The sequence below is a fragment of the Lissotriton vulgaris genome, chromosome 1_1 (genome assembly GCF_964263255.1).
Source record: "Lissotriton vulgaris chromosome 1_1, aLisVul1.2, whole genome shotgun sequence".
NCBI classification, from domain to species: Eukaryota; Metazoa; Chordata; class Amphibia; order Caudata; family Salamandridae; genus Lissotriton; species Lissotriton vulgaris.
In genome coordinates, this window is record NC_141685.1 from 1,604,747,693 (window position 1) to 1,604,774,628 (window position 26,936).

Sequence of the window (26,936 nt, forward strand, 5' to 3'; positions counted from 1 at the left end):
ACTGATCTGATTGTTTTTTGCAAATTTGATTACATACTAATATGCACTTTGGAATATGTTCTTAAGATGATAGCTGATGAGTGAGTGCCTAGAGTTGCATCATGCTAACAGCTACGTTCTCTCAGACACCAAACTGCGATTATGTATGCCCACAGCGTGGGAAAGTTGAACTTTAATAGAAAAAGCATGTTCTTAGAAAATTAGTGACATTCTTTGAAAATATATTCAAATATTGCCATTTGATGTAATTACATTTAAATCCTTTTAATTTCTTAGTTTCCAAACTGTTACCAATGGTTTACAAATTAAAGCAGCTTCATTCCCAAAGATGGGTGAAGAACAGTCATATAACAAGCATTGGCAAAGCCAACAGGTGTCATCTACGAGAGAGCTACTGGCTTTGTCAGAGTTTTTTTGCCCTGTTGTACAGCAGTGTGCCTGCTCTGCCGCATGGATGAAAATGAAATTCTAAAAAAGCACTATGATGCAGCCAAAGTGGACCACATCATGACACTTATTTTTATTACTGATGGGAGGGTGGGGGCGTGTGAGGGATCAACACTAACAATGGAGGCGGTGGGTAAAAGAAAAATCACTGACGCTGCCACTACTGATCATAGTATATAAAGCAGTTTCAGAGCCTCCTTGGCTTATTCAATTATAAAATGTTGACTCTGATATATATCATGCTTAGTGAAGTAGGTACAGAGACACAGGGTCCTGGTTCACCGTAATTAGTGGCTATTTTTTAAAATCCAAAACATGGGAGGTAGATAGGAGACCCAATCCTATCTTGCATTAGGGCCCATCTTGCCCTTAGTACTGCATTGGAACCAACACGGATCACTGTTTGGACTTAGTGTTTCGGCTAAGGTGCAAAGTTCTGCTGTAAAATGGGACACCTCATTTTGGGGTCCACTTCAATTTGCTCTTCCTGCGTATTTAAATATTGTTTGCCTTTCTAGATCACAATAGTTTAATTACAACATACTGCAGTAGCATAGGCAGTGCTCAACTACCTTCTTTATGGGAGAGATAGTTTTCAAGCCGGAAGTGTAGAGAGCATGTGGCGTTATGCAGAGTTGCAAACTTTGAACTTGATTCTTGACATTGGCTTAACATCCTGTGATTCTGGTCACATCTCTCAATCTCCCTGTGCCTAAAGAAATTGTACGTGACTTAACTGGTGCTCATGTAAAGTGCTTCAAAGTGGAGTGACACAAGCACAGCAATGGTGGGAATGAGGCATTTACAGAAGTATGTGAGAATTGGCTTCCGTTGCTTTACCATGAGAACTTTTGTGTGAGTCAAGTCTACCAATGTAATCTCAACTATGGGTGAGGATGATATAGGCTACTGCTCTGTTATGAGGTAGCTGCAGCCTGTGACACATCATTACTAGACCTACTGAGAAGATGAACTGCCTGTGTGTTCATATTTATTCCTCTTTCCTTCAATTGGGAATGTTACTATCATCTGCCTTGAGAAAAAACTCAGGCAGGGCTTCAGGGCAATGACCCTCGCACATAACAAATGGTCCGTTAACAAGTGAATAAGCTGGTGCACCTAAACCTCCTGAAGTTGGTTCCACTTCCAGAGCAAGAGATGGGCCCTGCTGGTAAGATCACACCTTTGGAAAGAGAAGCCCCATGGGCTGTGCCTGACTTAAGACCCTGAAAGCAACTAGGCAGGGAATGAAGCATCCAAAACAGATGGCCTCACTGATCAAAAACATTTGCTCACGGCATAACATACATCAGTAGCAAAATGTCCAGAGCACATAATTGTTGTACAGAGCTAACTCTTTTAGCTACTCAAAGCCCTTACTATTTATTTATTTATTTATTTATTTTTTAAATTTCTAAAGCGCGCAAATACCTTTCGGTGTCTCGGCGCTGGAGTTTGCAGATTGCAGGGGTTCCACTGACGTCTTACTGGTTAAAGAGCCAGGTCTTGAGGTGTTTGCGAAATGAGAGTAGTGAGGATTGATTTTTGACAGAGGAGGGGATCAGATTCCATAATTTTGATGCTGCCACTACAAAACGTCTATCTCCCCATGATACTTTTTTTGTGCATGGGATTTGAAGCTGTTGGGCCGAAGAAGAACGTAGTGTTCGGCTGGGTTTGTACAGTTTGAATGCTCTTTTGAAAAAATCAGGTCCATTATTGTTTAAGGCCTTGTGAATAATACACACGGCCTTAAACTTTATCCGGCTTCTAATTGGTAACCAGTGGAGCTCACGAATTGTGGGAGAAATAGAAGCGTGCTTAGGTATACCCATAAGAATTCTTGCAGCAGCGTTCTGGACAAGCTGTAATTTGCTCAGAACTTGCTCTTGTGCGTTAAGCAATAGACCATTGCAATAATCCACCCTAGATAACACCAGGGAGGACATTAAGGTTTTGCCTGCAGTTCGGGGGAGAAAGGGGAGCAGTTTCTTCACCATTCTCAGGGTAAAGAAGGAAGCTGACACCACCGCGTTGGCGTGGCTTAGAAACGTAAGCTTATTATCAAAAAGCACGCCCAGGTTTTTCACCTTAGTTACAGGTGATGGGGGAGCTCCCAATTCCGAAGGCCACCAGACCGGAGACCAAGACGGAGTCAGTTCGCCAAAAACCATCACCTGCGTCTTGTCGGAATTTAGCTTTAAGCAATTCCGATTCATCTATGACTATGCACTTATTCTGTATTAAAATGACTCAATCCTGGAGAACCTCATTCTCCACCAAGACAAGAAGGGCTTGTACCGCAGACATAGGGTGCATAAAAAATGGACAAGTACCTGCACCTCATTCCTGGTGGCCAGTGATAGTTTGTTCATCTTCCGCTTTATTGTTTTATTGTTTTGCTATATTTCACTGTTGTGTCTGTGACTATTGTTGTTCTGTCTTCCCCCACAGCCTGTTTGCTGTCTGTGCCCGTTTTCCTCCCTCTGTTCCCCTCGCTGTCCCAGTGTCTCTCACCCCAGTTTCTCCTTCTTTCCCCCTCGCTGTCCCCGTGTCTCTCAGCCCGGTTTTTTCTTCTCTACCCCTCGCTGCCCCCATGTCTCTGCCCGGTTTTTCCTTCTCTATCCCTCGCTGCCCACATGTCGCTCAACCCAGTTTTCCTTTCTGTTTCCCTTCGCTGCCCCCTGCCTCTCTGCCCGTTTTTGCCTTCTGTTCCTCAGCTGCCCCTGTATTCTTGTGCCTTTTTTGTCTTCTGTGCCACTCGTTTTTTCCCTATATTTCTGTGCTCTCTTACCTCTGTGACACTCGTTTTTCCTGTATTTCTGTGCCCTCTTGCCTTCTGTGACACTCATTTTCCATTGTTTTTGTGCCCTTTTGCCTTCTGTTCCCTTCATCGTCCCTCACTGCCCCCCGTTGATGCGTCCCCTGCGGCCCACCCCCTGACTGCCTACTCGCTGCCCCCACCTCCCAGCTGCTCCTCCCTCCCACCTCCCCATATATGCCGGTCGCTGTGCGGCCCACAGCAGCCACGCTGCTGGTGCACCGAAGGAGCGCCTAAGGCAAGCCCGTCTGTGCCAGTCCGCGCCTGACCACGCCCAGTGCCAGAAACCCTGCCCCCCCACCCGCACCTGCCACTACGATGCCAGCACTCTGCACGCTCTCAACTCTGGACGTACCCACACCGGCTTCAAGGCAACCCCAAAACGCACACATGGTCCCTTCACCTGCCGGAACTGCAGCTACACCGGCCTCAGAGCCAAGGAACCACCCACCAAGAAACCACGTCCGATGCATACTACTAAACACACGCTCTGCATGCAAAAACGACATCGAGCTATGGGACCTGCTCAACACAGCACCCAGGGACTTCGACTTCCTGACTGAGACTTGGTTGAACGAATCCTCCACACCCAACATCGCCTTAGCCATTCCAGGATCACCCGCAGAGACCGCACCAACGGAGCCTGAGAAAGAATCGCCATCGTCCACAAGAACAGCATCAGGGTCTCGACTAGCACCGACGACGCGCTCAGCACCACCGAACACATGCACTTTCCGATCCACACAATCCCTAACTCCACCCTTAGAGGCACCCTCGTCTACCGACCCCCCGGACCCTGTCTCCAGTTCAGCGACTCCATCGCAGACTTCATTAGCACGAACGCCCTGCCCTCCACCGACTACATCCTTCTCGGAGACCTGAACTTTCACCTTGAGAACAACAAGGACAACAACTTCACAACCCTGATCGATAAACTCGCCAACCTCAGACTGAAGCAACTCGCCACAATGCCCACCCACTCCACCGGCCACATGCTCGACCCCGTCTTCTCCTCAAGCCCGAACATCTCCATCAGTCACACCACGGAACTCCTCTGGACCGACCACCACTGCATCCACTTCGCCTTCCAGAAACCCATCACACACCACTGCACCCAACAGATCCCTCACCACTGCTGGAGCAAAATCACCGAAGACCCACTACATGCAAACCTTGCTCTCAGCCCACCCACTGAAACCCTCCAACACAGACGACGCTGCCCACAGTCTCAGACGCTGGATCGAGCCCCGCTGAAGAACCCTCCCCAACCCCCACACAGAGACACCAGCAAGAGGGCCAGCAGCTTCACCCCAGAACTCCTTGCCTCCAAGCAAGCCTGCCGGAAACTAGAGAAGGAATGGCACAGTGAACAAAATCCGGACAGCCACGCAGCACACAAAGACGCCATTCGCAACCACCACCACCAGGGTGGCCAAGAGGACCTTCTTCAAAGACCGCCTCAACAACAATGCACACAATAGCAAGGAGCTCTTCAACATCGTGAATGAACTCTCCAACCCCAGCTCCAACACCAATGACATCCCGCCATCGCATCCCCTGTGCGACTCCCTCGCCACCTTCTTCCACCGCAAGATAGCAGACATCCACGACAGCTTCAACACCCAGACAGCCACAACAGACAAGTACACAACAAACCCTCCGCACACCATCGACCAACGACCCCATGCTAGCCTGGGCCAGCGTGAGCGTCGATTACATCATCAGGACGATATGCACTATCCACTCTGGCTCTCCGTCAGACCCATTCCAGCACCACGTCTTCAACAAAGCAAGAAGCTCCATCGCACTCCCCCTGCAAAACCTAATCAATCTCTCCGTCAAGACCACAACTTCCCAGAGAGCTGGAAACATGCCGAGATCAACGCCCTATAAAAAAAAACCTAAGGCAGACCCAAGAGACCTCAAGAACTTCTGGTCCATCTCTCCGCTCCCCTTCCTGGCCAAGGTCATCGAGAAAATTGTCAACAGACAGCTAACTGATACCTCAAAGAAAACAGAATCCTGGACCTTTCCCAGTCAGGGTTCCACAGCAACCACAGCACCGAGACTGCCCTGATTGCTGCCACCAACATCAGGACCCTGATGGACAATGGTGAGACCACAGCACTCATCCTCATGGACCTCTCTGCCACCTTCGACACCATCTGCCACCGCACTCTACGCTCTCGCCTCCACGCCGCAGGGATCCAAGACAAGGCTCTAGAATAGACCACCTCCTTCCTCTCCGGTAGAACCCACAGCGTCTGCCTCCCCCCATTCCTTTCCAAAGCCTCCGAGATCATCTGCGGCGTACCCCAGGGATCCTCCCTCAGCCCAACACTGTTCAACATTTACATGGCCCCGCTCGCACATGTCGCCTGACAGCACGACCTCAACATAATCTCCTACGCTGACGATACTCAACTGATCCTCTCCCTCACCAAGGACCCCATCACCACCAAAGTCAATCTCCACAAAGGAATGAAGGCCGTCCCCGACTGGATGAAGATCAGCCATCCATCTGAAGCTGAACTCAGACAAGATGGAGGTCCTCATCCACCCCTTCAGCCTGGGATGACTCCTGGTGGCCGAAGGCACTGGGGGCAGCCCCGACAGCAACCGACCACTCACGCAACCTGGGAATCATCCTTGACTCAACGCTCTCATTGACCAAGCAAGTCAAAGCCGTCTCCTCCCCCTGCTTCAACACCCTCTGCATACTCTGCAAGATCTACAGATGGATCCCAACAGATACAAGAAAGACAGTCACCCAGGCCCTCTTCAGCAGCAGACTCGGAAATGCCCTCTACGCAGGAGCCCCGACCAAGCTCATCAAACGACTACAACGCATTCAAAATGCCTCGGCACGACTGATCCTCGACGTACCATGACGCGGCCACATCAACCCACACTTGAGAAACCTGCATTGGCTCCCCGTCAACAAGAGGATATCCTTCAAGCTCCTCATCCACGCACACAAAGCACTCCACAAGACCGGCCCAGCCTACCTCAACAGACCGCTCTCCTTCTACATCTCCAACCGCCAGCTACGCTCTGCCTACCTCTCCTTCGCCACCGCCCGCTCATCCAAAAAACAACCACTGGCAGGAGATCCTTCTCCCACCTCACCGCCAAGACATGGAACAACCTCCCACTGAGCCTGCGACAGACCCAAGACCTGCTGAACTTTAGGAGGATACTCAAGACCTGGCTGTTTGATCAGTAGCGCCTGCCCTCTACCCAGCTCCTTGAGACCCTCGCGGGTATGTAGTGCACTTTACAAATGATTGATTGATTGATTGATTGATTAAGTTAGTGGCTAAGCTGTAGACAGTATATTATATAAATACAGCCATGTTTTACTAACACTTTGACATGTCATTGAGGGGGATTCAATCGACTTTGCCACATAAAATGCTTTTTGTGCCAACCATTGATGTGAGTGCAGCATTAAATTCTCTGCTCTGTGGTGCACCAACCCACTAGCAGGGTGGGAACAGTGCAAAGACAACTGGAATCCACACAAAGCCAGATCTACTCAACTAACATGTCCTGCCTTTGCATGAAGTTATACTACCAACCAGGCACAGACAGTGGGTATACGGAAAAGCTTATGATATTTCTATACACATTTGTAATTTCTGCAAAAATATCCACTTGACACAACTTACCTTAGCCTCTTGACCTTGTGTTGAAGTTTGTACTGGAGAGCTTCATCTCATCAAAATCTCACACAATACACTACTAGCTCGCCTTGTCGTGCAGTGCTCAGAATCACACAAAACAGACAATATTGGCATGCGGAAAATATCACGCTGTACTATTTTTACTATTTGTCCAAGGGAGTGCAATGAATATTACAAATGTTTATATAGCACTGCCCCAATTGTAGTTTATCTAGATAACAGAGTAGCACCACAGCTCCATATTATGAACAAGAGAGTAATCAGAATGTCTGCAGGTCGGCATCCGGAACTTGGTCTCTCCATAGGTGTTCTGGAAGGCTGAACTCTCCATCCTCTCCTTCAAGTATTGTCCAGTATAGAGTCGATGTTTTGAGCGGAGTTGTTTTCTTCATTAGTAGTTCATCCAGGCTAGATTTAGCACCTTTGCCTTCTGTGACAGCCTGATCCCAACTTTTTATTTGTAGATACTTAAATTTGGATAGATTTTTGTCTGTAAGAGTGGAAATGTCTTCCCAGCTCAAGAGATAACCTTCAGGCATTAGCTGGCCCCATAATCTGATGTTTGCGCTCCGGAGAGCTAAGGATAATATATCTTTAGTCCATTCTGGGGTGCCCGGAGAGTCCCAAATTGGTGCTAAATTGGCATAATATTGGATGTTGAGCTTTTTCCTTACTGTAGACGCCCTTTTTTTAAAAATCGCATATCTCCGAACTTAAAGATAAAGGCATGAGACCCTCCCTGAGTCTCAGAAAGCAAATTTTGAAACATAATGTCTGTTTCTGAGACCTTATGGCAAGTATCCTTTGATTTGCTACATCTTACGGTCTCACCTGCCAATTTAAAGCGGAACCACTTGTTTTCTCTCCATAGGGTATACTGGTCTCCGGCCAGGATTGCTAGTATCTCAAAGGGGCCTATTTCCTTGCTGTCCAAAGTGCTTTTTGGAAAAAGCGGATGATCTCCATATGTTTATGACTTGCCCCGAACTATCACAATTTTGGTCTGAAGTACAAGAAGGTATGAAAGCCCTTTTTGGGTATGAAATACAGGTTAGTACACAACAAATATTTTTTTGTAATTCCCTCCAATTATGAGACAATATCTCAAGATAGTAATAAGTTATTTTTATACCTAATTATTTTAGCACGGAGAGAAATATGTAAATTGTGGCTGAGTATTAAGGCACCAATATATTTAGATTGGGTTAGGGCAATCAGGCACACTCTTAGCTTAGATAAAGTGGTATGGAAGAGAAGGAAGCATTTTTGGACTCCTTGCATTAACTGGCTCGATGGACTTTAATTCAGCTTTGTCCAATGATTATGCCTTTTTGCGGAACGAAACACCCTAAGATCAGTCCAAGGGTCTGGTAAAGTTTAAGACTGAGCTGACTATAGACATGGTGGTACTGTAAGATTCATATTGGGTGTCTGCAAAAAGAGCTTCCATAAAGATTCTCAGTATAATCAGTACCGAAAATATCTTTGTTGGCGTATGAGGACAAAAAAAAAAAAAAAGAGAGTAACCAGAATGTGAACATACTCCGCACTTTGAACTAAAGCTCTGATGCCACCAAGTAAGTGAGCCCAACCCGCCCTAGAAGGGGTCCCATGTCTCTTCCATCCAAGCATCTGTTCATTCATCGTTTCACCCTTCCACCTATTTATTAATATCGACTATTTAACTTTTAGATTGAATCATCCATTCATTCATTCTTTCATCCATCATTTAGTCTTCCCCTTACATCCATAAATCATCCATCTATCCAGTGTGCCATCCATCTACTTTGCCATCCATCCACTCTACAATGCATCCATCCATCCACCTATTCTGTCAACCCTCTCGCCATTCTGCCATCCATCCATCATTCACTCTGCCATGTATCTTTTATCCACTCTACCATCCGTCCATCCATTCACTCTTCCATTTATCCTCTCTGCCATTCACCCATCCACTCAGCCATCCATCATCATCCATCCATCCACTTTGCCATCCATCTACCCACTCAGCAATTCATCTAGCCATCCATCATCCATCCACTCTGTACCATCCTCTGCCATCCATCCACTCTGCCATCCATTCAGCCATCCATCAACACTGTCACCCATTTACTCATTCATCCACTCTGCCATTCATTCACTCATTTCATCCACTCATCCAGCCATCCATCCATCACTTTAATCTGTCATCCTTTCACCTGCCCATTCACTCACTCGATACATCCAGCAATCCCTTTTCACTGCCATCCTTTCACCTGTCCATTCACCTATCTATACATTGCTTTACTCTGCCATCCATCCATGTCTTACCCCTGCTATCCTTTCACATGTTCACCCATCTACTCATTCACTCTTTATATATCCACCCATCTCTTTACTCTGCCATCAATGTCTTATCTCTGCCATAATTTCACATGTTTATCCATCTATTAATTTGCTGTCTCATCCATCCAGCCATTTACACTGCCTTCCTTTCACCTGTCCATCCACCTATCCATTCATTCAATGCATCCTTTCACTCATCCATCCACACCTCCATTCATCCACCTACTCATACATCCATCTTCCTTCCTTTCACCCATCCATCCTTTAAATATTCCTTATTAATTTCCTTTTGTATTTACCCATCTTTTGTTCTTTCTTTCTCCTGCTTGCTTTTCTATTGTGGCAGTATTCCTTTATTGCATTAATAATGAAATTTTGTCTGCCCAGGTACATACAGAATAGAAGCACAAAGAACTACAGGCTCCACTGTAGCTGCTGAAACAACATGACACCCCTGTGTCATCTCCAGCTTATTCACTAACTTGTACTTATCAAGTTATTACATGCCCACATAGACATTCTGGATTAATTCAAAACAGGTGCACTGCTCCCTACAGCATGATGTGCCTTCTGGACTCTTTAAGCATGTAACTCGAGTAAAATAAATATGTGACTGCCCACTGAACTATGATCATCCACAACAGGTGAGTTTGTGGATTTGCAGCCAGCCAAGGAATACTTCTCAAGAGTGGCTGAACATCCCTATAACTACACACTATCTCTGTGAGGGCTTGAACATGTTAGTAACCACACATTATTTATGGAAAGTTTTGAACATTTTATTCACACACTATCTTTGTGGGGATTTGTTTAAGGTTAATGTCACACACAATCTGTGTGACTTCTTGAACAGTCCTATAATCACACACTATTTGTGTGGGCACTTAAACATGATAATCTTCGCACACAATTGTTATTGTAACCTGAACATGATTCCCTTCACACACAATCTCTGTGACATCTTAAATATTCCTATAATCACACACTATCTCTGTGGGGACCTGAACATCATTTACTTCATACACAATCATTTTAAGACTTGAACATTCCTATAATCACACACTATGTATGGGCAGGGTTGAACATGCCTATACTACCTGATTGAATGTGAACAATTGTACCTTTACATCCTATCTGTACAAGGACATGAAGAGTATATTTAAACACTGTCACTGTAGGGACTTGAACACTACTATAGATGCACACTATCTCTGTGGGGACTTGAACATACCACTAACCACACACTATCTGTAGGGAGATTTGACCATTATATTCACTCACTATTTTTGTGGGGACTTGAAAATGATTAACTTCACACACAATCTTTGGAAGGTGTTAAACATTCCCATAATCACACAGGGCCTGATTCACAAAGATAAACTTAAACATTTGTGTAAGTTTATGACATTTTGCAAGTCACAAGCAATTTTGCAAGTAGTATCTTTACGACTCCCTATATTTTTATGTGCAGAGTCTCTGCCCTGAGTACAGAGATGCCTTAGTCATAAAGATACTACTCGTAACAATTCATGGGAGTTTTGAAAAATTGTAAACTCACACAAAAGTGTTAGTTTACCTTTTTGAATCAGGACCACAGTATCTCTCTGATACTAAAACAGCATTACAGTCGCACACTCTTTGAGGAGACTTGAACATTATTATCAACCACAATCTCTGTGGTGACTTGAACATGATTACCTTCACACACAATCAATTTGAGATTTTGAACGTTCCTGTAATTACTCTATCTCTATAGGGACTTGAACATCATTATCCCCACACAATATCTGTGTGGAGACTTGAACGCTGTCTTCATGCACTGTCTTTGTGGGAACTTGATCATCATTACCTTCTCACACCATCTATGTGAGGTCTTGATCATACCTATAATCTCACACTATATCTGTGGGGACTTGAACATCATCATCACACACTATGTATATGGAGGTTTGAACATGCCCATAATCATACACCATAGCTGCCAAGGCTTCGTATTGTTATGTATGACATTTTCATGATTTCAGTTTAGTTGAGTACTGAATTAGTGTGCTACCTGCACAAAATAATTAACTATCTTGTCAATGTCAATGTCAGTAAGAACTATATAAAGCAATTAAAATACAAACAATTGGATCTAATACCTTTTTGCTGCAAGTTACTAACTTCTTTATGGTGTGCTAAATTCCACACTACAGATTTTGTTATAACACTTCATGTTTGCAAGCAGATTATCTTTTATTTGAACGGCCAAGTAAACGAGAATGTAAGTGGTTTGTGAGATAAGTGATGTTGTGATCATGTATTATAAGCCATAAAGTCGTCTCTGCTGAAAGTTAAAAGTATATTGTAAATCACCTCAGAATTTGAATGACCTACAAAGGAATTTTTTATTTTAGCCTTATTCTGCTAAACTGAATCATAGAACTCCTTACTGATTTGCAATATCCTTTCCATGTACAGCAGCAGTGACTTTAACCCATGTACGAAAGCATTTGGTGTTGCCACCCGGCCTGATAAAGTACTATCTACTTCTATATTTAATTGCTTTTCTTAGGTATTTCAGTACTATTTATTTACCAGACAAATTAAGTCCTTTTCTTTTAATAGCATACAGTACAGACTGGATATTGATGTTATTGAGTGCTATTTACTGTTTCATACTGAGTCTAAGTTATTAACTCCCGCCACCTCCAGTGGTAAGACTTAATTCGATTTGGGTGCATTGCACAAATGAGCCTCTAGATTCACCCTGAGGTAAATTTAGAGATGGTGTTCAGTGCTCTCTTTTGAATGAAACATATGTGACAGCCCTTCGGGCATTTCTCTATAGTGATGTCTATTGAAATCACTGCAGGAGGTGCCCCAAAGCCTTTTCTGGTATAACAGTTCCTACATATCCCTTCCTAAAGGCTTTTCAGTGCTCCCTGCTCTGAGGGTATTGGAGCACTTTACATGAGCATCCGTTACATTATACAAAGTTGTGTGTCCCATATACACCTTCTCACTGGAACCAAGCTATACTTGTCTGAAGTGCCCTTACCAGAGCAGAACCCCTCCTGTGTTGCTTATGTTGCGGGTCAGGGAGGGTCTGGTCTAGCAGTTTGGGGTGGACTGTGCTCATTGGAGCAGGGTCAAGACTGATTTGCATACGGCTGGGTCCAAAGTCAGGTAGCATAGTGTAAAAAAAATAATAGACTGGGAAGTGGCCCTGGTAACTACCAGTGGCTGAGATTAATTCAAACATTCCATTCATCATTTTTTGTTTGTATACATTAGTGTGCTGCCCTGAAACTAGTCATAGTATGGAATATGGAAGTATTTTCATTTGGCAACTTTAATGCAACATAGTTTTGGAAAACGTTATGTATATCAAGTCAGAAACAGAGCCTTAAGTAACTCAAATAATACCCATTACTGGAAAATATGCATCCTTCCACCACCTCTACCTTCCTCCCACCCAGAGAAATGTAAATTGAATCTTATCCTGTCTTGATAGTTTTCATTTGCTTCTGCTACTTTAAGGGCCTCATGTACAGAAAGCAATGTTTCCAGTTCCTGTTTGGAAATAGCAAAATGTTATGCGCTGTGGGTCCAGAGTCTTAAGCAACTTTTATGATTCGTTATTTAGGAATACTTGGTTGTATATTTACTAAGATTTAGTGCTGTGTTTGCATCTCAAAAGGGACGCAAATCATTGCTAAATCTAATTTACTTTCCATCGCAAAACGTGTTTTGTGCTGGAAAATCACTCGAAATGAGTGGAAAGCAGCTTATTTATCGGCAAGGGGGCGTTCCATGGTTGATGCATGGGCGTTCCCATGCAACTACCCAAGGTTTCTGACGCAAACTCTATTTACTTTAAAAAGTAGAAAGGGTTTTGCATAAAAAATTAGTGGCCATTTCAACCAGGCGCTATTACAGAGAAATGCTTTTATTTCTTCTTTCTTTTCTGACTTTACATGTGTGCTGCACTGTACAGCAAACATACAAGGTGTGAAAAGTTTTAAAGTTAGCCTAAGCATAGTATTTTGCACTAGAAGGGCATCCTTCCAGTACAAAACCTAAGCTAGACTCACGCAGACACCCTTGCACTATGGTGTAAAGATGTGTACATGATGCACAGCAGCACATTTCTTGCCCGGCTAGGTAGATGGGAGGTGAGTGTCATATTTCTGTGAATATGGTGTTTTCCTTCTATCTCCTTCTCACGTAGCGCAGTATTTGCAGCTGCTGCACTACGCTGTGTGACAATTTAGTAAATCTGGGCCTTGGCTTCATGTACGAAGAATGCATTTGGTAAAAGGGTTTGCAATTTGCACTTTAACTTTCAACAAATGCATTTGTTTTTTACGAACCAACTAATGTACTAATAAGTCAGTTCACATCATACATAATCGTAGTGGGTCACAATTTGACCTACCTTACTAGTATGCATGAGCTAGGTCTCAAATTGCAACCCATTATGATTGGCTACAATCAGGGCTCGAGTAGGGGTACCACGCGGGCGGACGGCATCCCCCCACTTATTTTACCGGGTGGACGCCGTCCCCCCTGCCAAACAGCTGGGCTTCTCTCTTTGGCCTCTCTAGGATGAGATCGGAGCGCACCTTTCGTGACGACACTTCCGGTCATGACGTCACTTCCGGTGACAGCGTCCCCCGCACTTCTCTTTTTAGGACTTGTGCCCTGGCTACAATCACAAGGATGGTGGCCTGTAGGTGTGTTTAAAAATGTTGGATGTAAGGTGCCTCTTACCCATTTCACGTCACCCCAAATCTATCTGAACTTCCCTACATATTTCTCACGCAATTCCTGTAATTCTCTTCCTGCTCTAAAATTGCACTAAAGCTTTACACGTATTTCTCTGATCTTATACAGTTTCACACACTTTCAACTTGTTATCCCTCTTCATAAAGCAATCCCCAAACACTCTGTGTTCTCTTATGTCATGTCTCTCCATGGTCCCCCCCTTATATGTTTTATTTCCTAGCTCTGTCACTTTCTCCTTTCCCACATCACTTTATCTCAATTAAATGAACAATTCCAGAAAAAAACAACTCAAAGTGTTCACTTTTTGAAGGGCTCCAGATATGAGGCCCTTTCCTACTGCACAAAGTCATGGCAGAGGTGCAGCTATTTAATTACAAATTTAAAAAGTGCACTTCAAAGTTAGTTCTGCCCTTTAAAATGAAAAATGCGCCTTGGTTATTGCAGTTGTAAAATTATTTGGAGTCAGAGTTTCTGTTCACAGGCTGCCTATGTCTGCACTCCTCGGCATCAGCCCCAAGCCTGCTGCAATCAGGGGCGCATATCAGAGCTATCCCATGCCACTTCTTTGGAGGAAGGACTAGGGGGCATATTACCAAGCAATAGCGATAATTATCGCTATTGCTTGGTTAGAGACAAAAATTTACTGCTGCGCTGCGGCGATTTTTACCGCAAATAAACCTTGGTATTACCAAGGTTTATCGCAAATGCGATAAAAATCGCCGCAATGCATGAATATTGCTGAAAAGTCCGCGATATTTATGCATTACCGAGCTAATGCTCTTAGCCATGTTATCCTCCTCCCATTGGATAACATGACTAAGAACTGCTCAGAGGAGTGTCTGTGATAACAAAAAAGAACAAGTGAGGTGTAGTGATGATCCGCTGAGTGCCGCAAATGTGATCAATACTCACACACGTGCGTGCACACAGCGAATACTCTCCCTAGATAAGCCCAGTTGTATCCTCCTCTGGGGAAGAAAACTAGTGGGCTTGTAGGTCACCCGGTGTAGAAGGGAGGGAAATACCCTTACTTATTAAAAGGACCCTCACTCACCACTAGTTGGTGACATGCTTCATTATTGGGTCCCCGCTGGGGTGACCGAATGTCTCCCCAGCGTGCTACGTCGCCTGGTTACAGCGGAGCAGGATGTGGTGAGTGCAACAGTGCCCAAATTAGGAGGTGACTAAACGTGAATGTGTGAGTGTATTAAAAAATGCAAAAGTTGTGCCTTTACAAAAATCTTTAATAATGGCCAAATTGCATTGGATAAAAACAAAGTGGGCGGACTCCCCAGGTTCTAAGTTAAGGAACCGGAGTCCTAGATAAGGTCAAAATTTGGTCGACATGTTTCTGCTGTTATATTGCGTTTAGCTCAGCATTCTTCAGGACCTAAGCAAAAGTCCTCCGGTGGTGTGCGCTCGCTAAGGCGTACCCTCCCGGGAGGCTCTAAATGTGAAAAATATATACAGTGTTCAATGATCGGATAATATCCGTCAATAACCCTCTACAAGTTCAGTAGGGATATGCAAAAATCCTGTAGGGAGAGAAAAAAGACAGACAAAAAAACATACATGAGGAGATATTGCATGGTTTATCTCAGAGATGCAGTTTTTTATATATGTGCAGGTACAGGCGTAATACTGAATTAATATCACACCAACTGTGAGGTGCTACCCCAAGTTCTGGTTATCGGTGCACCTCAGTGGACTGGAATGGCCGTTCACATGATAGGACCGGTGTCAAGTAATTACTTGGCTGTTAAGTCATGGTAAAAATGTGCTAATCGTTTCTCACTCGTGAAACGTTAGGTAAAGAGTGCAGTGTTACAAAAGACGTTGTGTGTTAGTCTTTCATACAGGATAGAATCACTAAACACGGAGTTAACAGGGAACTCCCCTCTAAAGATGGGAGCAAACAAAGTTCTCATGCAGATTCTCCAAGACTCACTTCATATTAAGCATGATCACGCCCCTTCGGAAAAGACAGCGTGGGATATCTTCACGCGATGTACATCTAGTGTGAGAAAAGGAGGGGGCCCCGCTTGGGGTCAGTGCGGGGCAAGTGATTTTGAGGTTCAAAAAGTAGCGGGGGGAGCGGCAGAAAGAACTTACTTGGACAAACACGGCTCCCCTCTGTGTACCTGCTCTCTCGGCTGCTGTCTTCCGGGAATGCCGGAGTTGGGGAGGGGTTGTTGTAAGAGCAAGTCTACTGATTAGTGAGCAGGCTCTCATTGGTCAGTGACATGATAGGCAGGAAGAGCACCCAAATGTAATGAAGGTGCCCGAACCCAGGGGAAAACATGTGGGTACTGGATAGTATCCTAGTTTGTATCCAGATGTATCGCGGGTTGAATCGTCCATAGTACTAATCCAAATAGTCAGATTGTTATTGCAGCGCAAGTAGAAAAGAAGCGAGCCCTGTGATGCGCTAGGATTCTACAAACCCTTACGACCCGAGACAGCCTGTGGTTGGCTGGCCGGGCCCTCGTGGGAGGATGACGTTGAGGGCTGTCTAACACGCCCAGATGTCTTGCTGGTACGGGGGCCCGGCAGTAGGATAACAAACGCCGGTTCGAGCCCCCAATCGGGCATCGATGTTGTTCAAATTAGTTGGGCCAAAATAATAATAAAATTAGTCAGGTTATAACAGCTACGCAGATCAGCAAAAGAAACCAAAACAAACCAACAAAAAAAGGGTGTGAGCTCTGTGACGCGCTGTACGTCCACAGACTTGTCCGACCCGGCCTGTGATTGGCTGGGCGGACCCTCGTGGGGGAGTGACGTAGAGGGCTGAGTGGCACGCCCAGATGTCTGGCAAAAACGGGGACCCGGCAGGGAGATTGAAAATGCCGGTTCAAGTCCTCGTTCGGGCATAGGTGTAATTACTTGGCCCCAAATAAATTCAAAAAAGCTGGGCTTTTTGCTGCTACATAGGAAAGGTGGAGTGACCTATTTCGAAATCTGGGTGATGCGCTCAGACATCTCAGACCCGAAATTACATTCCAAAATAGTGGAGAAATGGTAGCTAGACCCGCCCTGATTGTGGTGTTACCAGAGGGCTGTATGCTGTTGCATGAATGTGGGTGGAGTAGTTCGTTTTAAACCCTGGATGACGCGCTTCGACGTCTCAGACCCGGAATAAAGTGGGAGTTAGAAGTTAGACGTTAGACCCGCCCTGATTGTTGGTATTGCCCGAGGCAGAGTTATCTAAGACTGGTTGTAGTTGATGAAAGAATTGGGTAAAATTCGAATCAGTGAGCAACTGACATAGGGCATGCAATATAGCCTTGGGAAACATAGCTGCTGTTAAAGGAGGATAATAATCCCTTAATCTGGAAGTATTCACATATAGACAATGTCACCTCTAAGAAAAAATCAGATGGATATTGTCATATAAGGAAATATGTAAACCTTTCTGGTGTTGACTCTGTCAATATGGGTGGTAAGTTGGTTTCTAAGTGGTCCCAGATTGGTATTCAGAAGAAATAGTCACAGACTTAGGGGACCAGTAGACGGGGTGGTTGGGGTGCTGGTAGAATATGTACTTTTCACTTTAACACACTGCCCCATGGTATCTCGTCATTGAGGCCCGTTCTATTAGTGCCTAGACGGTACACCCAGCGTTGTTCCTTCTCGAATATCAAGGATTCAGAACTATTTTCCAGGTGTTCAAGGATTGTCCATTCCAAATCATTTGGTGTATGATTAGCTTGTAGGAAGTGGGATGTCAATTTCGTTGTTGTTTTCTTGCACCGTATGTTGCTACGATGTTCGCATATTCTTATTTTTATGCGTCTGGTTGTCATCCCCACATATTGTAATCTACATCTGCAAGTGATCAAATATACTACGTTAGAGGTATTACAATTAGTATGCCCGCGTTGTTCCCAGCGTGTGCCATCTGTCAGATCAAGGAACTTGGTATGTGAAGTAAGGTGGCAGATATTGCAATTGCCACATGGGTGTTGTCCTGTAACTGGTGGTAATCCCCATGCGTTTCCAATCAGGGCGGGTCTAACGTCTAACTTCTAACTCCCACTTTATTCCGGGTCTGAGACGTCGAAGCGCGTCATCCAGGGTTTAAAACTAACTACTCCACCCACATTCATGCAACAGCATACAGCCCTCTGGTAACACCACAATCAGGGTGGGTCTAGCTTCCATTTCTCCACTATTTTGGAATGTAATTTCGGGTCTGAGATGTCTGAGCGCGTCACCCAGATTTCGAAATAGGTCACTCCACCTTTCCTATGTAGCAGCAAAAAGCCCAGCTTTTTTTAATTTATTTGCGGCCAAGTAATTACACCTATGCCCGAACGGGGACTTGAACCGGCATTTTCAATCTCCCTGCCGGGTCCCCGTTTTTGCCAGACATCTGGGCGTGCCACTCAGCCCTCTACGTCACTCCCCCACGAGGGTCCGCCCAGCCAATCACAGGCCGGGTCGGACAAGTCTGTGGACGTACAGCGCGTCACAGAGCTCACACCCTTTTTTTGTTGGTTGGTTTTGGTTTCTTTTGCTGATCTGCGTAGCTGTTATAACCTGACTAATTTTATTATTATTTTGGCCCAACTAATTTGTACAACATCGATCCCCGATTGGGGGCTCGAACCGGCGTTTGTTATCCTACTGCCGGGCCCCCGTACCAGCAAGACATCTGGGCGTGTTAGACAGCCCTCAACGTCATTCTCCCACGAGGGCCCGGCCAGCCAACCACAGGCTGTCTCGGGTCGTAAGGGTTTGTAGAATCCTAGCGCATCACAGGGCTCGCTTCTTTTCTACTCGCGCTGCAATAACAATCTGACTATTTGAATTAGTACTATGGGCGATTCAACCCGCGATACATCTGGATACAAACTAGGATACTATCCAGGACCCACATCTTTTCCCCTGGGTTCGGGCACCTTCATTACATTTGGGTGCTCTTCCTGCCTATCACGTCACTGACCAATGAGAGCCTGCCCACTAATCAGTAGACTTGCTCTTAAACCAACCCCTCCCCAACTCCGGCATTCCCGGAAGACAGCAGCCGAGAGAGCAGGTACACAGAGGGGAGCCGCGTTTGTCCAAGTAAGTTCTTTCTGCCGCTCCCCCGCTACCTTTTGAACCTCAAAATCACTTGACCCGCACTGACCTCAAGCGGGGCCCCCTCCTTTTCTCACACTAGATGTACATCGCGTGAAGATATCCCACGCTGTCTTTTCCGAAGGGGCGTGATCATGCTTAATATGAAGTGAGTCTTGGAGAATCTGCATGAGAACTTTGTTTGCTCCCATCTTTAGAGGGGAGTTCCCTGTTAACTCTGTGTTTTGTGATTCTATCCTGTATGAAAGACTAACACACAACGACTTTTGTAACACTGCACTCTTTACCTAACGTTTCACAAGTGAGAAACGATTAGCACATTTTTACCATGACTTAACAGCCAAGTAATTACTTGACACCGGTCCTATCATGTGAACGGCCATTCCAGTCCACTGAGGTGCACCGATAACCAGAACTTGGGGTAGCACATCACAGTTGGTGTGATATTAATTCAGTATTACGCCTATACCTGCACATATATAAAAAACTGCATCTCTGAGATAAACCATGCAATATCTCCTCATGTATGTTTTTTTGTCTGTCTTTTTTCTCTCTCTACAGGATTTTTGCATATCCCTACTGAACTTGTAGAGGTTTATTGACGGATATTATCCGATCATTGAACACTGTATATATTTTTCACATTTAGAGCCTCCCGGGAGGCTACGCCTTAGCGAGCGCACACCACCGGAGGACTTTTGCTTAGGTGCTGAGCTAAATGCAATATAACAGCAGAAACATGTCAACCAAATTTTGACCTTATCTAGGACTCCGGTTCCTTAACTTAGAACCTGGGGAGTCCGCCCACTTTGTTTTTATCCAATGCAAGTTGGCCATTATTAAAGATTTTTGTAAAGGCACAACTTTTGCATTTTTTAATACACTCACACATTCACGTTTATTCACCTCCTAATTTGGGCACTGTTGCACTCACCACTTCCTGCTCCGCTGTAACCAGGCGTCGTAGCACGCTGGGGAGACATTCGGTCACCCCAGCGGGGACCCAATGATGAAGCATGTCACCAACTAGTGGTGAGTGAGGGTCCTTCTAATAAGTAAGGGTATTTCCCTCCCTTCTACACCGGGTGACCTACAAGCCCACTAGTTTTCTTCCCCAGAGGAGGATCCAACTGGGCTTATCTAGGGAGAGTATTCGCTGTGTGCACACATGTGTGTGAGTATTGATCACATTTGCGGCACTCAGCGGATCATCACTACACCTCACTTGTTCTTTTTTGTTATCACTGACACTCCTTTGTTGTTTATATAGACTGATTGGGGTATAGGAGTGCCTATTTATGCCCTACCTCTCTTGTTGATATTGACCAGTATCGAGCAGCGTGCAGCTGTGAGAGTTTTCATTTTTTTCGTTTGTTATTGCAAATATAATAATTTGCTGCAGTGTCACAGTGTTATTTTCTTAACATGGAGGATCAGGGTCTCTCTTTTACTAGGGAGGAAGCAGATGCCATACTAGGGGATGACTCCCTTTTTTCCGACCCATTACTGGCGCATGCCATCTCGCAGACTGGGGATTGGGAGAAATTGGGCGAACTGAAACGTAGCAGGATTAGGGCCATATTGCATGGAACTATGATAAAAGAATATTTAAATAACAACGCAGCACCAAAAGGGTTATTAGTTACAAATGCACCCAGAATTTTCCTCGAGGATGCAGTCTTTCGCAAGGAATGGGCGCAGATAGCGTGGCACTGCACCAGGGACTGGGGCATTTTGATTATTAAAACTGCATTGCGCCTTTCCGATGCCCTGCTGGTGGAAATACAGACCACAGAAGCCCATTTCAAAACCACTATTACGGGGTACAGAAAAAAACTTGATGAGCTCAACAAAGAGCAGAATGAGTTTAAAGAGAACCTGGCCCAATCAAAATCACAAAAGCTACAGAAAGACCTCAAGAGATGGTCCTATGCTAAGGTCTACCCTTACTCTTCCCCTGACTTCAGCCCTGCTACAAGTGCAGGATACAATTCCGATACCTCGGCAGATTCCAATACCAGTGGCTCCAGCTCTGAGAGCACTGGGACAAGACCCAGAGGGAGGGGCAGAGGCAAAAGACGGGGACGAGGGCAACAACAATTTCCAAACGAATACCACCCGCCAAATTGGAGACCACCATTCCCTCAACAAACAATTGGCCTGTACCATCCCAATCTATTTCAGGCACCTTTTCCTCCCATGATGGGCTGGAATCCACATTTCATGCCATATCCAAATTTCAATCTCCAAGGATACCCGCATCCTTTTCAGGACAGAGGCAGGCGGGGGAACCGGGGGAGGCAGAAAGGTTTCAACCAAGTGCATTGGGACGTGCAGGAGGGAGCAGGGGATCTCAGCAACACAACATCAATAGACCAGAGACCGGCCCCAGCAATGCGAAACCCTAGTGGTTAACTTATCCTCTCACAGTCTCTCTCAACCAGAAACACGAGTCTTGGAAAAAGGACTAGGATTCATCCCTACTCCTAAGTTCGATCGCTTTAAACTCCATTGTGAGTTGAGCCAATTTTTTATGAAATTGCGCTTAAAAAATTTCTTTGAATCAACTGAAAACAATCAGACGGAGGAGATTGAAAGTGATACCGATTTCAGACTCAAATCAACTTTCACACCACCTCCACACACTGTCACACCAGAGATCTTGGCCTTTGAACAAGCCGTGTTCAAAGAAGTGGAACAGTTACAAGAACCCACCCCTTTTAAGAACCTAACCGCTGAGGAATTTAAGGCCATCCAGTCCTTAAAAAATAACAAGGACATCATCATCAAAAGTGCGGACAAGGGGGGAGGGATCGTAATCCTAAATAAAAAAGACTACGAAACGGAGTGTAAACGACTTCTTAGCAATGTCGTTAATTACATCCCACTGGCAGTGGACCCAACAAATGATTTGAGAGATGAAATCTGTGAGTTAGTGTCGACAGCAGAAAGGGATGGTTGGATCACTAAAAAGGAAGCATACTTTCTGACAAGATCGGAGGGACGAGTACCGTACTTCTATGTGTTACCGAAAACACACAAGAACGTGTTACCTCCTCCTGGAAGACCGATTGTCTCCAGACTAGGCTCACTTTTGGAGCCCCTTTCACAATACTGTGACTTTTTTCTAAAACCCATTGTGCAATCCACCAGCACCTATCTTAAAGACACGAAGAGCGTTCTATCCTTACTTAGCACAATCACCTTGCCCAATGACTCTTGTTTCCTTGTCTCGATGGATATTGAGAGCTTGTATACCTGCATCCCGCAGGACGAGACCATCAAGGTGGTCAAGGAAGCATTGGACGGAGTGGTCTGATATTTTTACACCACCCGTGACTTCGTAGTTGACTGCGCCACACTTGCCCTGAAACACAATTTTTTCGAATATGATGGGAAGATCTATCTACAAGCAACAGGGACTTCAATGGGCAGCACTTTTGCCCCATCGGTGGCGGGGCTCTACGTTTTCGATTTTGAGTCCAAACACATCCTGAACCCATGGAACCCATATGGCAATAACATCGCCATATGGCGTCGTTACATAGACGACGTGTTTATGATCTGGCAAGGGGATGAGACCACATTGCTAGAGTTCTTTTCCTGGATCAACACCTGCACCGACCACCTGAAATTTACGCACAAACATTCCCAGGAAGAATTAACATTTTTGGATGTAACCATCAAAAAGGAAGGCAACCGGCTTGAGACTGAAACCTTCTACAAGCCAACTGCAAAAAATAATCTATTGCATTTCACCAGTTACCACCCACGAGCCCTGCGCGAAAATCTTCCGTATGGGTAGTATCTGAGGATACGGCGAAATTGCAGTAATTTGTCCACCTACAAACAACAAGCTAGTGCGTTGACTGTTAAATTAGAGAACAGAGGCTACCCGAAGGGGATAATAAACAAAAGTCAAAAGAGGGCCAGAAACCAACGAAGGGATGTTCTGCTGGAAGATAACCCCCCAACAGAAAATGATGTAATCCCTCTAACATGTGTGACAACGTTCAACTCACTGTCAAATGTAGGGAGCAAGTGCATATCCAGAAACTGGAGAATCATTACCAGCAATAAAACACACTGGCAGAAGCCTCTTTTTTCATATAAGAGGGCTACGAGTCTCAAGGACTCCCTGGTCCATACACGACCGAGGGAAGAAAAGAACATGAAGCAAACACCAAGTGTTCTCAACACATGGGGATTACCACCAGTTACAGGACACCACCCATGTGGGAATTGCAATATCTGCCACCTTACTTCACATACCAAGTTCCTTGATCTGACAGACGGCACACACTGGGAACAACGCGGGCATACTAATTGTAATACCTCGAACGTAGTATATTTGATCACTTGCAGATGTAGATTACAATATGTGGGGATGACAACCAGACGCATAAAAATAAGAATATGCGAACATTGTAGCAACATACGGTGCAAGAAAACAACAACGAAATTGACATCCCACTTCCTACAAACTGATCATACACCAAATGATTTGGAATGGACAATCCTTGAATACCTGGAAAATAGTTCTGAATCCTTAATATTCGAGAAGGAACAACGCTGGGTGTACCGTCTAGGCACTAATAGAACGGGCCTCAATGACGAGATACCATGGGGCAGTGTGTTAAAGTGAAAAGTACATATTCTACCAGCACCCCCACCACCCCGTCTACTGGTCCCCTAAGTCTGTGACTATTACTTCTGAATACCAATCTGGGACCACTTAGAAACCAATTTACCACCCATATTGACAGAGTCAACACCAGAAAGGTTGACAAATTTCCTTATATGACAATATCCATCTGATTTTTTCTTAGAGGTGACATTGTCTATATGTGAATACTTCCAGATTATGGGATTATTATCCTCCTTTAACAGCAGCTATGTTTCCCAAGGCTATATTGCATGCCCTATGTCAGTTGCTCACTGATTCGAATTTTACCCAATTCTTTCATCAACTACAACCAGTCTTAGATAACTCTGCCTCGGGCAATACCACCAATCAGGGCGGGTCTAACGTCTAACTTCTAACTCCCACTTTATTCCGGGTCTGAGACGTCGAAGCGCGTCATCCAGGGTTTAAAACGAACTACTCCACCCACATTCATGCAACAGCATACAGCCCTCTGGTAACACCACAATCAGGGCGGGTCTAGCTACCATTTCTCCACTATTTTGGAATGTAATTTCGGGTCTGAGATGTCTGAGCGCATCACTCAGATTTCGAAATAGGTCACTCCACCTTTCCTATGTAGCAGCAAAAAGCCCAGGTTTTTGAATTTATTTGGGGCCAAGTAATTACACCTATGCCCGAACGAGGACTTGAACCGGCATTTTCAATCTCCCTGCCGGGTCCCCGTTTTTGCCAGACATCTGGGCGTGCCACTCAGCCCTCTACGTCACTCCCCCACGAGGGTCCGCCCAGCCAATCACAGGCCGGGTCGGACAAGTCTGTGGACGTACAGCGCGTCACAGAGCTCATACCCTTTTTTTGTTGGTTTGTTTTGGTTTCTTTTGCTGATCTGCGTAGCTGTTATAACCTGACTAATTTTATTATTATTTTGGCCCAACTAATTTGAACAACATCGATGCCCGATTGGGGGCTCGAACCGGCGTTTGTTATCCTACTGCCGGGCCCCCGTACCAGCAAGACATCTGGGCGTGTTAGACAGCCCTCAACGTCATTCTCCCACGAGGGCCCGACCAGCCAACCACAGGCTGTCTCGGGTCGTAAGGGTTTGTAGAATCCTAGCGCATCACAGGGCTCGCTTCTTTTCTACTTGCGCTGCAATAACAATCTGACTATTTGAATTAGTACTATGGGCGATTCAACCCGCGATACATCTGGATACAAACTAGGATACTATCCAGTACCCACATCTTTTCCCCTGGGTTCGGGCACCTTCATTACATTTGGGTGCTCTTCCTGCCTATCACGTCACTGACCAATGAGAGCCTGCCCACTAATCAGTAGACTTGCTCTTAAACCAACCCCTCCCCAACTCCGGCATTCCCGGAAGACAGCAGCCGAGAGAGCAGGTACACAGAGGGGAGCCGCGCTTGTCCAAGTGAGTTCTTTCTGCCGCTCCCCCCGCTACCTTTTGAACCTCAAAATCACTTGACCCGCACTGACCCAAAGCGGGGCCCCCTCCTTTTCTCACACTAGATGTACATCGCGTGAAGATATCCCACGCTGTCTTTTCCGAAGGGGCGTGATCATGCTTAATATGAAGTGAGTCTTGGAGAATCTGCATGAGAACTTTGTTTGCTCCCATCTTTAGAGGGGAGTTCCCTGTTAACTCCGTGTTTAGTGATTCTATCCTGTATGAAAGACTAACACACAACGTCTTTTGTAACACTGCACTCTTTACCTAACGTTTCACGAGTGAGAAACGATTAGCACATTTTTACCATGACTTAACAGCCAAGTAATTACTTGACACCGGTCCTATCATGTGAACGGCCATTCCAGTCCACTGAGGTGCACCGATAACCAGAACTTGGGGTAGCACCTCACAGTTGGTGTGATATTAATTCAGTATTACGCCTGTACCTGCACATATATAAAAAACTGCATCTCTGAGATAAACCATGCAATATCTCCTCATGTATGTTTTTTTGTCTGTCTTTTTTCTCTCCCTACAGGATTTTTGCATATCCCTACTGAACTTGTAGAGGGTTATTGACGGATATTATCCGATCATTGAACACTGTATATATTTTTCACATTTAGAACCTCCCGGGAGGGTACGCCTTAGCGAGCGCACACCACCGGAGGACTTTTGCTTAGGTCCTGAAGAATGCTGAGCTAAACGCAATACAACAGTAGAAACATGTCGACCAAATTTTGACCTTATCTAGGACTCCGGTTCCTTAACTTAGAACCTGGGGAGTCCGCCCACTTTGTTTTCATCCAATGCAAGTTGGTTATTATTAAAGATTTTTGAAAAGGCACAACTTTTGCATTTGTTTTTAATACACTCACACATTCACGTTTAGTCACCTCCTAATTTGGGCACTGTTGCACTCACCACATCCTGCTCCGCTGTAACCAGGCGTCGTAGCACGCTGGGGAGACATTCGGTCACCCCAGCGGGACCCAATGATGAAGCATGTCACCAACTAGTGGTGAGTGAGGGTCCTTCTAATAAGTAAGGGTATTTCCCTCCCTTCTACACCGGGTGACCTACTAGCCCACTAGTTTTCTTCCCCAGAGGAGGATCCAACTGGGCTTATCTAGGGAGAGTATTCGCTGTGTGCACGCACGTGTGTGAGTATTGATCACATTTGCGGCACTCAGCGGATCATCACTACACCTCACTTGTTCTTTTTTGTTATCACAGACACTCCTTTGTTGTTTATATAGACTGATTGGGGTATAGGAGTGCCTATTTATGCCCTACCTCTCGTTGATATTGACTAAGAACTGCTCAGTGCAGGTGTTAGCTTTTGGAGATATTCTCGCTTAGCGCGAATATCTCCAAAAGTTGGTAATAGGAGATAGTGATGTTAGCGACTGTTTTCAGTCGCTAACATCTTGGCACGCCCACTTTGCATATCATTAATGATAAATATCACTGACATGCAAAGTGGGGCCCAAGATGGTCACTATCTCCTACTAGCTGTCGCTAACTGGTGTTAGCGACAGCTAGATAATAGGGAGATAATTTTATCTACGCTTTCTTGGCTTTTAAAGCCAAAAAAGCGGAGATAAACCCCCTTGATAATATGCCCCTAGGAGTGTTGTTAGGAGCAGCCCATCGCCCAGTCTGGGAAGGTAGGAGACTTCA